Source organism: Scyliorhinus torazame, chromosome 16 (assembly GCF_047496885.1).
Source record: "Scyliorhinus torazame isolate Kashiwa2021f chromosome 16, sScyTor2.1, whole genome shotgun sequence".
NCBI classification, from domain to species: Eukaryota; Metazoa; Chordata; class Chondrichthyes; order Carcharhiniformes; family Scyliorhinidae; genus Scyliorhinus; species Scyliorhinus torazame.
Window position 1 is genome coordinate 159,393,163 of NC_092722.1, and position 6,000 is coordinate 159,399,162.

General features: G+C 43.8%; 1 protein-coding gene across 9 annotated transcripts in view; it reads right to left on the reverse strand.

The window, feature by feature from the left end:
- The window catches only part of LOC140393171 (pleckstrin homology domain-containing family A member 1-like), a 123,597-nt gene extending 119,542 nt beyond the window's left edge, over positions 1–4,055 (reverse strand). For all 9 annotated transcript variants that reach the window (XM_072479301.1, XM_072479303.1, XM_072479299.1 and 6 more), the window contains exon 1: positions 3,925–4,055. The gene's annotated coding sequence lies outside the window, so the exon portion shown is untranslated. The remainder of the gene's footprint in view (positions 1–3,924) is intronic.
- Positions 4,056–6,000: the final 1,945 nt, after the last annotated feature.

Consider the following 6,000-nt stretch of genomic DNA (forward strand, 5'->3'; position numbering starts at 1 on the left):
ATACTGTAAACTAGATTTCTGCATTATTTGCCCTCCAATTTGAAAATTAATCATTGCAGAGGTGCAACGTCCACAGAATTCAATATGCCAAAAGTGTGTCATTACAAAATGTCGAACGTGTATATGCAATGAAGTTTAATGGAGTAGATTTTGCAGAAAATATAAAGGCGGAAAAAAGTTACATTCAAATATAAACTACCCTTATAAGTACATAAACTCGCAAGTGCATCACACTTGATAGTCATACTGCTGTAAACCACACCATGCAGAGTTCCATTTTCACACCTGCAGGTTTCTCCTCAAAAGAGCAGTCTGAGAGAAGGCAGATGAAATCATTGGCATGAATGGAACAGAAAACTGCAGAAGCAAGCACTGCAGCTGCTACACAAATACACCTACTACTCATGACCTTACAACTGGAATTATTTACATTGGTAAGCCATACCTGCAAAAAGAATAGCACGTTTCAAGCACCCCATGTTTACTTACTGTAAATAAGCAGATCACATCATTATCACATCACGTAAGCATCACTATCTTTTGTTCCTCTAGTTATCACATTCACTTATTTTAACATGTAGCTTCTCACCTACAGAATAACTGCTCCATCCAGCAAGGAATTTAAACTGATTATGAATACCTCCATCACTTACAATTACAAGAAACTATAATATTTTACAGAAATATGGAGTTCAACCTGAAGATTTTAATGATAGTTTCTCAACAATTGAGCTAAAGACTATTGGGTTTTAACACATCAAGAACTACAGTAGCCAATCAAACGTCTACAAGATCCTAACGTAACAAACATATCTCCAGCAAAATGAAATTGCCAGAGTGCCCAATGGAGTAATATATGAGACTTATCACAAACATGCCCAGCTGGATATGTGTCTAACAGCTGCATACCACTTTCAATTACAGGCTCAAGAAAATAAAACAAATTAGTAAACTACAAAGCCATCAGCCTAGCCTGTGTTGCACACCCTAACTGAGCACTTTGTAACTTGCAAGCTAACGAGGTGTTACCAATGAAAGAAAACTGTAGATATTCAATACTCAAACTGGTTCCACCATTCATTAGATCATGGTTAATTCACAGATCAACTCTCATGAGGTGACTCTTGACTATCCTTCAATTCCCTTGAAATTAAAAATCTCTCGACACTCATTCATGAAAATTTCCAATTGGCCCTACATCACAGCCTTTTTCAGGAATGAATGTTGCAAACTTCCCACCAGCCTTCATGTGCAAAATAAAATGCTGTCTCAATCCACAAAATGATCGATCTCCAATTTTATGTCCCCTCATTCTGGGTTGCACCTGGACAGAAAATAATTCACCTGTGTCTGCCCAACTGAATTCCTTTATTGTTTGAAACCCTTCAAATTAGACCACATCTCAGCCTATGATCAAAGGAACACAAGTCAAGCTGATGCAACTTATCCTCAGAATTTAACCTTTTAACACCATTCTGGTGAAACTGTACCTCTTGCGGGGTTTATAAAGTTTTATGCATCCGTGCATTACCTTTGCACCCCCTCACCACTACCTCTTGGCTGGAGGAAGTGTATCTCCGATGGAGTCTGGCAAAAGTTCCATGCAACAGAAATACGGCATCTTCACTTCGGAATTCCAAAACCCTTGACAATGTTCAACAATCCATTAACCTTTTTGATTAATTTTGTACTTGTGCATATTGATTTGTGCATTTGGGCACATAAAGCCCCTCTAATCATGATCTTTCTTTGATGTAAAGTAGATGATCTCATATTTGCACATAATGAATTCAATCTGCCATGGTTTTGCCCATTCACTAAAATCTATCAAAGTGTGGCAAGTGACAGGGTTGGGATAATAGGCAAGTACAGTAATTGGCAGGATGAGACTAGTGATTTCCCACAGGGATCTGTGTTGGAGGCCACAACTATTCACCATATTTATTAATGACTCTTGACAGGATAGAGATAGACATATCAAAGTGTGCTGATCACACACTGATAGCATTGCGAGTAGCAGAGTTAGAAATATAAAATTACAGAGATATTAATAGATTAGGTGAATGGGCAAAACTGTAACAAATGGATTTTAATGTAGGCATGCGTGAGATCATTTACTTTGGACCCAAAATAAACTTCTCTATTGCACAAAAAAAACAGTGGCAGTCCAAAGCGAATTGTTTTTTATATATTAGATTGTAAAATGACAGATACAAAGAAAACCAAAAACTTTCATGGATACAAGCCTTATACCTACAGGACTGGGATATAAGGGTTTGGGAGACATGTTGCAGTTATATAAAACTTGTTTTCAGTTCTGAGCACCAAATCTTAGGAAGGACATATTGGCCTTGGAGGAAGTGCAGCACAAATTTAATAGAATATTTACTTGGACATACAGAACTTGAGTATTGCTGAAAAAGAAACATACTATTGAAGCTTTTCACCTTGCTCTCATCTAGATAAATTCACAAGAGTAAAGAGAACAAAAATATATTCATTCCTCATGAAACAAATGGGTGATTAGTTGACAAGTCAACTCTGATTGGTCAATGTGTTGTCATGGAGAATACATATCAGAACTAGTAATTCTAGTATTTTAAAAAAAAAATACTAGAATTACTAGTTACATTACAAGGATTGAGTACCCAAATTAGGGTTCCACGCTCTGGCATTTAGAAGGCTAAGGGATGATCTGATCAAATTTTGAGGGGGGGGGTAAAGGGGAACAAATAGGGTGTGTAGATCCAAGAAGTCTAGGGAACAGTTTAAAAATTAGAGACAGATCTTTTAGGAGTGAAGTTAGGAAACCTTTCTACACAAAGAGTGGCAGAAGTTTGGATCTCTTCTTCCATGAGCTGCAGAGTTTAATTGTTAAATTATAAATCAGAGACTAACAGATTTGTTAAGGTAAGACATAGGGCAATGGCAGGTATATGCAGTTAAGTCAGATAACAGATGAGCAAAACAGGCTCAAAAGGCTAAATAGTCCACTCTTGTTCTTATATTCCTTTGTATACAAGTCTCCAAGTTATCACGTCAAGCAGCATCTCTGAAGGGCTGAGTCTGATAAAGATTTTGCAACACAAACGTTAATTCTTCTGTTCTCTCCACAGACGCTGCCTAACTTCTTGTGGGCTTTTTGTTTTGTTTCGTATATTATCAACCATCCCCCTAAAATTAAATCCCCTTAATCGGAATTGGTACACATTTTAATACAAGTAACTCTATTAAAGGCCTTCATTTAGAATGCTTAGACAATCATAAAGTTGCTGAAAAGCAGCTGCAGACGATGAAAATCTGAAATAAAAACACAAAGTGCGAGGTGGAGGAGAGGAAGAGAAAACTCTGCAGGTTAGGCAATGTTTAATTCGATATTGGATCCAAGGTAGTTCAGGTTCTAATATCCATTTGCGGCAATATTTAAAATGTCACTAATAATCAATAAATCATGAGGCGGAAAAAAACGCACAGCTGAAGGACAAAAAGAAAAGAAACACGGTGACCAACCAACCACCTGCCTGCACTTTCCTGAGCAGAGTAAATCCAGCGAGAGAAATATCCCAGAAATAATCGCACCATTTCCCCAGCACTGTCCTTGGATTGAATGTCTATTTTGTGGGGATTATTTGCTGATGCCGCCTGTGCTTTTGGTGAGGTGGAGACGGAGAGCGCGGCAGCTCTCCAGCACAACAGTCCTTTGGACGGTCTAGCGGCCGGACTTGGAGCAAATGGGATGGGACAGCCGCCTGTCAGGGTGTGAAAGGCCGAAAGCTGCGGCTCTGGTCCCAGCACCAGATTCACTCCTCAGACCGGGAGCACCAGCAGCAACTATCAACCCACCCACTGAAGCCGCCCGGTGCTGCCCACAAGCCAACCCGAGGCCGGGAGCCGCAGGCCCGGCCGCGATGACACACCACTCACCCGTGGGGAAGGAATGAAGAGAGCGACCCCAGTTTAGCGACGCTCCCCCAGCGAGCGAGCAAGCGAGTTCCAATTACCAAACCGCCAGCCAAACGGCCCACGGCCAATGCTCCTCACGCTCCATTTCCGGGTCAAACAGCACGAGAGGTCACCCCGCCCGGATCTGACGTTAGTGCCCCTCGCAAAAGCCTCTGGGTATTGTAGTTCTCCTGCCCACGCGAGAGTACTTGGGAGAAAGACCACCTCAGCAGAACGCTTCACAACCAAAGAAGTACTTTAAATTATTGTAATGTAGGGGGAATAAATTGGAAATCCCATTGTTGGCGGGAGTTGAATGTGTGTGTGGGTCTGCGTTCCAGTTCACCCAAGGAGCCCACGTCGCTATGGTAACAGGCACTTTCCATGTCTCTATGGCAACGTGCGCTTAAATGTTCTTTCCATTACATTAATTGACCGGGAATCTCTCCCTCCTCCCTCTGCTATTGCAAGGATAATTGCAAGGATTTGCAGGTTGACACTCAATCTGTTTGGCCGTGTTGAGGGCGTCCATTCTGGCCATCAAGAACTGGGATTGGGTTTGAAACTGGCTCAGAGGCAGCGATGGAGTTGAACATACTAATGGATTGGTCCAAAGCAATACCCCCCTGAGAGTTTTGGTATCAAATCACACAGGCCGATGGACGGCACAGTGGTTAGCACTGCTGCCTCACATCGCCAGGGACCCAGGTTAAATTCCAACCTTGGGTGACTAGAGTTTGAACATGATGTGGAGATGCCGGCGTTGGACTGGGGTGAGCACAGTACGAAGTCTTACAACACCAGGTTAAAGTCCAACAGGTTTGTTTCGATGTCACTAGCTTTCGGAGCACTGCTCCTTCCTCAGGTGAATGAAGAGGTCTGTTCCAGAAACACATATATTGACAAATTCAAAGATGCCAAACAATGCTTGGAATGCGAGCATTAGCAGGTGATTAAATCTTTACAGATCCAGAGATGGGGTAACCCCAGGTTAAAGAGGTGTGAATTGTACCAAGCCAGGACAGTTGGTAGGATTTTGCAGGCCAGATGGTGGGGGATGAATGTAATGCGACATGAATCCCAGGTCCCGGTTGAGGCCGCACTCATGAGTGCGGAACTTGGCTATAAGTTTCTGCTCGGCGATTCTGCGTTGTCGCGCGTCCTGAAGGCCGCCTTGGAGAACGCTTACCCGGAGATCAGAGGCTGAATGCCCTTGACTGCTGAAGTGTTCCCCGACTGGAAGGGAACATTCCTGCCTGGTGATTGTTGCGCGATGTCCATTCATTCGTTGTCGCAGCGTCTGCATGGTCTCGCCAATGTACCACGCTTCGGGACATCCTTTCCTGCAGCGTATGAGGTAGACAACGTTGGCCGAGTCGCACGAGTATGTACCGCGTACCTGGTGGGTGGTGTTCTCACGTGTAATAGTGGTATCCATGTCGATGATCTGGCACGTCTTGCAGAGATTGCCATGGCAGGGTTGTGTGGTGTCGTGGTTGCTGTTCTGAAGACTGGGTAGTTTGCTGCAAACAATGCACCACCACCAAAATGGACCCCATCAGTCTCGTGGCAGACACGGAGGAATTCATCAGGCGAATGAGGCTCCGGGAATTCTTCCACAGACCCCAAGAGGCCAACAGCGAACCCAAGCAGACTACCAATGAACCGGAACAGCAGACCGAGAGATCTGCGGTGCGGCAACCGAAGAGGAAAGAGTCGAATTGGACCCCTCCGGAAGGCCGCTGCCTTAGACTCGACATGTATGCTCAAGCCGTCAGGAGTCGCGTCAATGCCAGATTCATCAGTCGCATTCACAAGACAGCCCCGAACGTGACGTCACCCAAGCACAACGCAATGCCATCCGCGCTCTCAAGACCAACCACAGCATCGTCATCAAACCAGCAGACAAAGGGGGGGCCACTGTCGTACTGAACAGAACGGACTACTGCAAAGAAGTATACCGACAACTGAACAACCAAGAACACTACAGACAGTTACCCGCAGATCCGACCAAGGAACACATCCGCCAACTTAACAGACTGATCAAGACCTTGGATC